Raw genomic sequence first — 11,388 nt, forward strand, 5'->3', positions numbered from 1 at the left:
GCTCCGCCTCTGCAGCCGGCTTCCCTGCTCCGTTACCTGGGAGCTCTGCCACACTCTGGCACCCCCGGTCTTTCTGTGACCCCGAGGGTCCTGAGACCACACTGTCCCGGAGGGTTCCACCCCCCGCTTAGCCACCAGAGTGACGTCCCTCAGCGGAGCAGACTTTTAAAAGTTCCGATTTTGTGCTCCGTTCGTCTATCACTTGCCAGAAGCGGCCGACGGAGGCCCCTCCCCCGCCGTCTATCCTCCCGAATATCGCCTCGGATTCACTTCTGCGCACGTCCTACCTTCCAGAAAGTGGTCGCTTTTCTGATGAGAGAGTTGTTGCTCTTCTTTTCTTCGATCTCCTGTTGAGTTTGTAGGTGTTCTGAATGGTTTGATCCCTATCTAGGTGAATTCCTGAGAGGAGACGAAATCCAGGTCTCCTACTCCTCCGCCATCTTGCTCCGCCCCTAAATTTTAACTTTCTTAATAGCAATTATATATTTTCTGAGGATTAGGATAAAGTAATGCAGCCTATTATTTTACTTGGGAAAATAAAATATTGAGACTCATCAATTATAATGGGTAAACTGGAATGTATCCGCTTGTGAAAAGGTTTCTCAAGCAATCTCAAGGAAAAAAACAAGAAGGAAGTAGTTTGTAAAGAGGGAATGACAGCCACTTAGTAGTAGTAGATGTGTAGTAGTAGAAATAGTAGTAGAAGATGGCATAATCATGCCATCTTCACATTTATGATAGCCATGCAAATGAAGACCTGTCATAATTACTCATGGACCCTAGAGTTTAGGAAAACAGGTTTTTAAAAATTCAGATACAAGTTACTTATTTTATATCTCTGAAATGGACAAATCAGGCAGTCTGGAAAGCACTAAAAAACCTGTATCTCTCTGTGCAATTATATATAACCTTAGTGTAAAAGAAGAAATGGAGGTGTATTTTAAAAGTTAGTACAGCTGCACTTGAGTTATGAGAAAATTAAAGGGTGAGAGAGTATTTTCCTAAAATGCAAATGAGGAACACAAAGCATATGAGGAATTTATCACAGAATTTTAAGAATAATATTGGTAGGTCTTAAGCTTCAATAGAACTAATTTTATTATATGTGCATTAAATATTGCTAATAATTGCAAAGATTGCTTTATTAAATATATTTAGAACTAAATGATGTAAGAAAATTGGATCACTGCTTGAGGCTGATGGCTTAATGTTTATGGATAATATTGCAGTTGCAAAATCCACCAGCTCCTATTCACTTCAGTTTTCTCTAGAAAAGAAGATTATTTGGGAAAAGTTTTCAATTAGCAATAATCGATACTGCCACTGTGCAAAACTTAGAAAAGAAGATTTTTTGAATTGAAAAAGATATAGGAAGGATTTGTAAGAATGAATTGAAATCTAAGATGAAATAGTGATTATAGGATCACCGTAGCTTCTCTTATGAATTCAGTTCTCTTGGCTAAGAATAATTACATCCCATTATACTGAAAGTAGCTGCAAATTAATTGTTTGACCATGGCAAATAATCACTGAGTAATGGTGAAAACAGTAGAAATTACGAGACCACTGAGAGCAGGCAAATATAATTATTTTAATCTATTTATTTTTATGTTGGTTTAGAAATAGATTATTAATCCAAATTTTAATAAAATGTGATATAACCACTATCAGTCTAGACAGACTCATATTTATAAAATATCCTATACTTTATTCTTAATCTTACTCTATTAAACAGTTGGGTCATGATATGATCAGAGAAATAGAAAGCAAGAGTAACATTTAGCTGAAGTTAAGAATATATCAACATAAAGAAAAAAAAAGAAGGTAATTTAAATATTAAGCTTTAATTCTGTAGCACTTAATATATTCATCCAACCCTCAAATCAACACTATAAGTTAGATATTGTTATATATATTGTGATTGTTAATTATCTATCAACTTGATTGGGCCAGAGTGCTCAGTATTCAGTCAAATATTACTGGGTGTGTCTGTGAGGGTATTTTTGGATAATTTTAACATTTAAATCAATAGACTTAATAAAGGAGATTGCTTTTCCTAATGTGGGTGGGTGTCATACAATCAGTCAAAAGCCTGAATAGAACCAAAGGCTGAACCTCTCCCAGGAAGAGAGAATTCCTTCTGCCTGACTACCTTCAAGCTTGGACATTGTTTTTTTTCCTGTCTTCAGACTCAACTGAAACATTGGCTCCTTCTGGGTCTGGAGCCTGCCAGCTTTCAGACTGGACATACACCATCAGCTCTCCTGGGTCTCCAGCTTGTTGACTACAGACCTTGAAATTTTGAGCCAATTCTTTGTAATAATCTTTCTTTTTCTGTCTTTCTCTGACTCTTTCTGTCTCTCTGTCTGTCTGTCTGTCTCTCTCTGCTGTTTCTGTGGAGCCAATTCCTATATACTGGGAGATATATTGGTTTTGTTCTTGGGAGAACTCTGACTAATACACATATTTACAGTTGAAACAACAGAACCCTAGAGGAAATTATTAAAATAATTGTAACCCACACAGCTGCATCTGTGAACTGAGATTCAAATCTATATCTCAATGATTCTAAAACCTCAACTCACTTGACTACCTCACCTTGACTCCAGCACAGACTAGAAGATGAGTTAAAATTCTCAGAAGATATAGTTGAATGGGTTAAATAAAAACGCCTGTGCTCTAGGACACATATTGAAATGATCCAACTGAATAAAGAGACTATAGCAACACGTACAAAAATTACATACAGGGCTCACTCATTCATTTTCTTTCTTTCTTTTTTCATTTATTTTTTTTAAATAAATATCCGTTAAGCACTTCTGTGCCAGGCACTTTTTTAAGAATTGGGGTTACAAAAGTTGAAAAAAAAAAAAAAAAACAACCTCTCATCTCATGTAGCCTACTTTCTAGTAGAGGAGGAGTGCTGATTAACAATATAATTAAAGAAAAACATAATACATTAGATGAGGACAAATGCTAAGTAGAAAAATAAAACAGGGAAGGAGGATGAGCGCTATTAATAGGAAGGTTACACTTTCTGATAGATTAATTAGGAAAACCCTCATTTGAGTAATGCCTTGAAAGAGGTGAGGAAAGTAGCAATGTAAATATCGGAGGGAAGAAACTTTAGGAAGTCAGCATATTAAAATTTTTATTTTTTTCCCTTCTAGTAACTTTTATTGAGGTAAAATTCAAATAACATAAAATGAACCGTTTTATGGTGTACAATTCAGTGGCATTTAGCGTATTCATAGTTTGTGAATCTAGTTCCAGAACATTTTCATCATGACAGAAAGAAATCTTGTACACATTAGGCAGTCACTCCCCATTCCCCCAACCTCTGACAACCACTAATCTACTTCCTGTCTCTGTGGATTGACCTATTCTTGATACTTCATATAAATGGAATCATACAAAATGTGGCACTTCGAGTCTGGTTTCTTTCAGTTTGTTTAATGTTTTCAAGATTCATCCACGTTGTGGGGGGGCACTACAATGAAAATGTCTGTAGCAAAAGGATTCATTGGATGCTGGAGAAAGCATTAGAAGATGAGTTTTAACAAGTAATGGGCCTGATTATGCAGGAGATTAACTATTAGTGTGAACGGTGTGCAGGACAATTTAATACCAATGACAGCATTATGTGAGGGAGGGTTGAGAGATAAGGGAGGGACGTTCTTGTAACATGAGGAGGCAAGGTTTCTCACGTCACTGAAAAATTAAAAAGCCAGGAGAAAAAGTGAGGAACACTGTTGTCCGAAAAATTAGGAAAGGCTATTGCACGTTTTACAACATGACAAAGCCCAGAGTGATGTATTGAAGCTCCAGCATAAAGCCCATAATATAGGGGCAGTCAGAAAACCATGCAAATGGAATACCAAGAATAAATGTAATAGGCTAAAGGAGGAATTTCAAATATAATTAATTACCAAGACAACTCCATAACATCCGCAGCTTGCTTTTATGAGCCAAAGTATGGTTTATAGGTTGTTTGGGGCAAGTGAAGATTGAGAGACAATTTACAGTACCACTTTTCCTTTAACATCTCACCTCTTGTGGGGTAGGTTGGAATCAGGGTTCAGGCTCTCCCGTGGTGGAAAGTCCTGAGAAGTTCTAGGTTGATTGTGAAACTGAAGATGGCTTCCCATGTCGGTTTCCACTAGAGGAACTCCTCCAGTCTTGGATAGCCTGAAAGGGATATTCTCTGGTTTGTGGTATGTTTATGAGAGGAGGGATGTCAAATAGCATCTCACAGACCATTTCCCACAGTGCCCAGAAATGGCTGGCGTAGGCTCCAAACTGCTATGTGCTATTTCAGAAAGTAGCGTGAATAAGCTACGCTCAGTGAGTGAGATGCAGAACATGATCCGTGTATATGGAATTCGAGGATAGTGTGCACTATGAGTTCAGACAGCCATCTTTCAGCTTGACCCTGGAACACCACACAAGAAGTGAAGGATAACTTTATTTATTAAATAATTTTTATTATTAGACAAGTAAAGAGTTGATCTGTGAAAGAAGGAAAATAGTTTAGAAAATCTTTCTGTGAACATATTTTGAAGTAACAATTTTTTTTCTCATAATCAGGGTTTTGCATTTCATTGATTAAATGTATACCTTAGGGGAATTAAGAATTCTATACATAGAGTCTTTAAAGATAGCCAAGTCTTTTGGTCGGGAAGATACATAAAGGATTAAAATGGTATGACTTTGGTTAACTTCATTTCTGTAACAACAGCCCCAAATTGAATGACTCAAGCTTCCACCCTACCCGTGAGCCAGCGTGAGGGCGTGTGCACACACACTGATGATCTCTCCCTCTCTAAAAAGTAAATGTTTCTCACTGACAGATTATTGTCCTCAATGTGGTGATTCAGGCACAGGGGGCATCCACTATGTGGCTCTGCAATTCCCAGAGCCCTACTAATCATCAGCCCCACCCGGAATCGAAAGAGTAAAGGGGACATTTCTCATCCTAAAAGATTTGGCTCCCATGTAGCAGAGATCACTTCTGCTTACATTTCACAGTTAGAACTCAGTTATATGGCAATATTTAAATGCAAGGGAGGTTGTAACATGAGGTTAGTTACAGTTAAGAAAAAGGGGAAACATATTTTTTGGTAGATAACAGCATTTGCCACACCAGCTATTGGTTATTCACTGCCTTAGTGACCATAGAGATTCTCTTCTGTGAGTCTGTGTGCCATATTTAACCCAATGATTATGAACCCAAGGGCAATATTTTGGTTATTGTAAGTTATAATTATAGATTAGCCATGAATAAGAATTCGTCCTGTGAAATTAATCTACTTATTTTTATAATAGGATTTTTTAAATTAGAAATTTGGATACCATAATGTAAACATTGTCTATTTTGTCAGATATTTGACAAAGTTTCTTAAGTAATTATTTTTCCTGGGAAGGAGAAATATGAAGTGGATTTTGGCTGAGTTACATAAATTAACAGCTGTTATAATAACCATATTCAAAGTGTGCCAATAAATATATTCAATGTTGGCCTCTTGGGGTATCTTTAGGGATGTGACTCAGGCCTCAGACTTGACTCTGTATTCATTAAATATTTTGAAGACCAAAATGTTTATTTTATCATCTTTTACCACAAAGTAAACAAAAGTATGGTTATAGAAGCATAATTTTCTAAAAATCTGCTCAGTCTGTGACCCAGTCCATAATAAAATAATGGGATTGTATATGGACAACCAGAAACTGCTATTCTAGTCCATTTGCAGATCAACTATGGATAACTATCAGTGAGGAAGTTGGTCTAATTATAGATCATGTGGGGAAAAAAAGTCCAATAAGCCATCAGTATTTCATGAACAGAAAAAAAGGAAAGAAATAGTTCCCTCTGAATTCCATACTCTTGTCAGGACATATCTGGGGTGATCTTTTGTTCTGGGCACCACATTTTAAGAGATATATTATGGAAGATATATTATGTTCCAAAGATAAGCAGCTAGGAAATCAAATCTTATAAAGAAAAATTGAATAAATAGAAATTTTATTACTTGGAAAAATAAAAGGCAAAGCAATAAATATCAGAAAGCTTTTCAAGTGACAGAGGGATTGGGCATAGGATATCTGACTAGGAACTAGTGAGCAAATTATTTTAGAATAATTGTATGACAAAGAATAATCACTAATAATGGATTATTCTGACACTGTGTGTTAGAACTTAGGTGAGGTATCATATTTGAAAGGGGATGGAAACAAACACTCAGCAGTCACCAATTCCTCTCAATTCTGAAATCTCGCTGGGCAAATGTCGCCAGATCCCCCATCTGCAGGTACTATGTGTTCCTTCCATAGGATTCAGTTCTGCTCTCTGGAAGAGTTCCCTCGTGTGTTTTACTCCACAGTTCTGCTAATCTTTGCGATTCTGTTGTTCTCAGTTCAGCTGGCTCTTCGTGGGTTTGGTAGGTTTAGGATAGCGTGGTTGGAATGACATGGCTTAGCTTCCCGTGGTCTCCCATCCTCGAGGCCAGGCTTGTTCACATGGCAGGGGCAATCAATGCCTTGCGAGGCCTGGCCTACAAATTTGTATACTGTCACTTTCACTGCTCTCTGTAGGCCAAAACCACTCACAAGGTCAGCCCTGATTCAGGCGAAGTGACATTTTAAACGACATAATAACAGGGAAGGGTGGAGAGTTGGTGCAATTTTTATAATCTATGTGCAACAAGAAGCATAAGATAATTATTATATATAAAAGAAACATGTGCTTTGATTGCCATAAATGTAAACAATTATTCTGGGCTCTAATGTTCAAATGTTGCCTTCAGTATTTCTTATTAACTTGGAAAGATAACAGTAAGTTAAAAAAAAAGTTTAATCCCTAATATTAGCATTTCTCATGGGAAACATTTTTTTTCAGAAATCTGTGGTTTCTAGGGACATAAACTTTAATAAAAGGGAAAAAAGAGTTTAGAAATATGTAATAAAGGGAACTGAAAAAAGGTTTTCATGCAAAAATATATTACTGGTAATGATTTATAAAAAATCTGTGATATATTTAATGTGGGTTAAACTTCTAGGACTTTCTGTCTTTGATCTATTTAAAATCCAACTTAAGATAAATCTTATATACATAAAAAGAAAATCAGTTGTACCAGGCAGTAATTATAAATGTCAAATTAGTTGTATATAAAATGAATTCTGTAAAAATTCAAAGGAGGGTGATTTAACTAGTCTGTCTGAGTGATCAAGAGACTTCTCTTGTCTGATGAAAGCATAAGCTAAGGCTCAGAGAATAATGCACATGTCATGGTTAAAAGCCACTGAGAAATGTAGTGGAGTGTGGGGAAACTAGAAAAACAATGAAGATCAGCTGAAATTTAGATTAATCACATTTGAGATACTTAAATAAAAGAATTATTAGGCATTTAAATTACCAAAATGTGAAACACTAAAAAATTATGCAGGGGCATTAAGTAATAAAAAAGATACTTTAAGAACACTGGGTGGGGCTAATTTTGTATTTAAATTAGAAACTGACTGAGACAGAAAGATCTGCTGGAAATTGCTATCATAAATTTTATAGACATTGGTGATGAATATTGGGATTGCAGGGTTCTGTTTGTTTGTTTGCTTTTTAAGATTTATTTATTTGAGGGGGAGGGACAGAGAGAGAGAGAGAGGGGGAATCCCAAGCAGACTCCCCACTGAGTGCTTAGCCCCATGTGGGGCTTGATCTCACAACCCTGAGATCATGACCTGAGCTGAAATCCAGAGTCAGACCCTTTAACCGACTGAGCCACCCAGGTGCACCTGGGATTACAGATTTGGTGATGAAGGAGAGGAATTTATAATGGCACTTTCATTAAGAGGGAAATGATCAGTAAATATCAGTAAGTGCTATCATCAGTACCTTTGCACCCATGCTTCTTTTTTTGTTTTGTTTTTGACAGTATCCTAGAGGTTTAGGTGTGCCTCTAGTTTTATTTTTTTTTATTATGTTATGTTAATCACTATACATTACATCATTAGTTTTTGATGTAGTGTTCCATGATCCATTGTTTGCATATAACACCCAGTGCTCCATTCACTACGTGCCCTCCTCAATACCCATCACCAGGCTGACCCACCCCCCACCCCCCTCCCCTCTAGAACTCTCAGTTTGTTTCTCAGAGCCCATAGTCTCTCAATGGTTCATCTCCCCCTCCGATTTCCCCCCCTTCATTTTTCCTTTCCTACTATCTTCTTCTTCTTTTTTTTTTTTTTTTAACATATAATGTATTATTTGTTTCAGAGGTATAGGTCTGTGATTCAACAGTCTTACACGATTCACAGCACTCACCATAGCACATACCCTCCCCAGTGTCCATCACCCAGCCACCCCATCCCTCCCATCCCCCACCACTCCAGCCACCCTCAGTTTGTTTCCTGAGATAAAGCTTCTAAATTGTGTGATGGGAACATCCCTGCTGAGAATGCAGGATGAGAGAGGGGCAGGCATGGCCTAACTAGGGTGGAGGTACTAACAAGAAGACACTAGCCTAGTTGTGCTCACAGAGAGCTAGAAACATTGTCAGTTTCTCCAATTTGAAACCATACATTATGTTACGAAAACCACAAAGAATTAAAGCCACTTTCCCTGATAAATCTGTTGGTCAGCTAAAGAGCAAACTGCCTTTTTTGACAGCTTTCTGCCAAAAGTTCACCCAGAAACAAAATTAAGACTCCCTTTTCCACAGACTCAATTTGCCCTTATAAATATTACATTTCCCTGTGTTTACAAACTGCATATGATTGATGTCTTTGGTGTTTGAGAATATTCAGCTGCGCTCTAACATAACATCTCTGAGTTATTCTTTGACACTGCTGACAAAAATATGGCCAATGATGGTTTCCACAAGAGATATTACCCAAGATTGCTTTGATTTCCAAATCCCGGTGAATTTTTTATACCAGTGTAATTCATAGTTCCATACAGAAAGTCAGATCCTGAGTAGCTGGGTGGTGGGAGAGGTTTTTTTCAAAACAGAATTCACTCTATGAGGACAGGCACCAATTATAATCAAAATATTATTAAAATTTACCTCCATTAATGAGTATCCCAGGATAGCAAATTATTTATCAGTAATAATTTTCTTACATTTATCAATGTTACTCAAGCTATGTATAAAAACATATTAAACTGTTAGAACACCCACACTTTCTCCTTCTTTGTTGTAACTAGAACAATAAAATACTGATTTTGAGGGTGTTTATTTAAATATTTAATATTTTTATAGCATATTTATTTGTTCATAATTTCATTCAATATTTAGAGAAAGTAAGGTAACATTCTAGTGCTGTGGACACAAGGATGGCAAAGAGTCTGCTGTTGGCTGCCCACATTCTTGGTGGTAAGCTTATACCAGAGGCCTACTGGGACTTCCCAGAGTGGAAATTAGGAAAGGGGGCACTTACAGTGCATAGAGAAGTGAAGAGAAACTTCCCAGGAGAGGTGACACTGGAGGTGAGTTTTAAAGAATAAGTCATTTCTCTAGGCAACAATAGGAAAATAATTCTAGATGGTTGGGCTCTAGTACAAAACATTCCCTATAGGAAGTAACATTTGTCTTGGAGATAATAAATGTGCACTGTATATAAGAAATGAGAATGGATCTGGTTTTCACTGTTATAGCTATCTTACGTTACCTAAAATCTTTAGCCAAATCTGGTATTTGGAAATAGTGAGTGGACTGATAGGAGAATATGTGCTTTGCAAGAGGGCACATAGGTTTTAGGTACATGTAAGGAGAAAAGGGAAGAAACAGATCACTATGGTAAGTTTATAGAAACAAATAGGATGCTGATGTTCTCCAGAGATTGAGCCCTCAGAGTATATTGTCTTTTTAGGGCATATAAGAAAGAGAACATAAAACTTTTTTTTTTAAAAAGATTTTATTTATTTATTTGACAGAGAGAGACAGTGAGAGAGGGAACACAAGCAGGCGGAGTGGGAGAGGGAGAAGCAGGCTCCCCGCTAAGCAGAGAGCCCGATGCGGGGCTCGATCCCAGGACCCTGGGATCATGAGCTGAGCCGAAGGCAGACGCTTAATGACTGGGCCACCCAGGCACCCCGAACATAAAACTTTCTTATATTACATATATAATATATTTGGCTTAATATAAGTATGGATAAATTAGGTTTCAATGAATTGATTGCTCAGTTGTGAAATACCATTTATAATCATATTTTTTTATTTTAGCTCTTCTTATATAAAATATCATGCATTTGAAAGCTTCTTACTGAATTCATTTTCTTTTTGAAAATTAATAAAATGTACCAAAGAGAGTCTTAGGACATATGCTAAACCCCTACACCAGTCCCTCTTTTTAGTTTTAAATTTAGGAATTCCTGACTCAGCAAATGACAGCTACGAGGAACATCTACTATGAACCTAAACTTAATTGCAAACCAGCAATTTTAAAAGTTCCAATTGAAAATTCATAAAAATGCTTTGCTTTATAAAATTAAAGCATGAATTGTATTATTTGATTTGTCTACATGATTTAAACATACATTTGACTGAAGGATTCTTGACTAAATTTATTTGACCAATTGTTCTGTATTGCTGTCAGAGTTTAGAAGACACACATTTAATTGCTGGAGTTTTCTAGATTAAAATATATTCAATCTCTAAATACTAAGAGTATCTGCTAAAGTGCTACAAACACAAAATTCTACCTCCAATTTTCTGATATGTTAAGAAAAAATAAAACATGAATAGTTAAGTCGTTTTACTCTTTTATAAAATTTACTAAGATTTCTCTATTTTCTTCACTAAGTATATTAATAATATATTAAGATCATTGTGTTTACTTTAAAATTAAGATAAATTAAAACCAACCTAGAAAACTCTGTAGTGAATTTTTATTTAATAGAAAACTCTTTATTCCCAAATTTTATTATTCCCAATCTAACAACTAATTTTCAGTTCTTATTTTGTAAATTTGCACTGATAATTATAAATGCCTCAACTATCCAAAGTAATATATGCCAAAGTAATAGGTACAATCAAAATGTGTCACATAAATGAAATGTATTCTGTATATCATTACACTATTAATAATATTCCTCTTTATTTTTAGTGGCCCTCTTAAAATGAAAATGTTTCCTAATTATACGCTAATGTTTTTCCACCTTAATATTTCATGTCATTGAGACATGGATAAAATTACAGGGGAGTCATTGCAAATCTCATTAGCTTTTATATCACTAAAATTCAATTTCACAAGAGAACTCCCGGGTTTTAGGATGATCCTTTATTTTATTTCTTTAGCTGATTTTAAATATATAACCACTTATTTGGGGGAATAAATGTAGCTTGAGTCTAGCATCTCTTTACCTTTTGGTGTATTTTCATAGTCTACAGAGAT

General features: G+C 36.1%; 1 pseudogene; it reads right to left on the bottom strand.

Annotated features, from left to right (window-relative positions):
- Nucleotides 1-1,223: 1,223 nt before the first annotated feature.
- Nucleotides 1,224-1,335, bottom strand: LOC145720393 (U4 spliceosomal RNA; annotated as a pseudogene).
- Nucleotides 1,336-11,388: the final 10,053 nt, after the last annotated feature.

The sequence above is a fragment of the Leptonychotes weddellii genome, chromosome 2 (assembly GCF_054177405.1).
Source record: "Leptonychotes weddellii isolate Sample4059 chromosome 2, ASM5417740v2, whole genome shotgun sequence".
Lineage (NCBI taxonomy): Eukaryota > Metazoa > Chordata > Mammalia > Carnivora > Phocidae > Leptonychotes > Leptonychotes weddellii.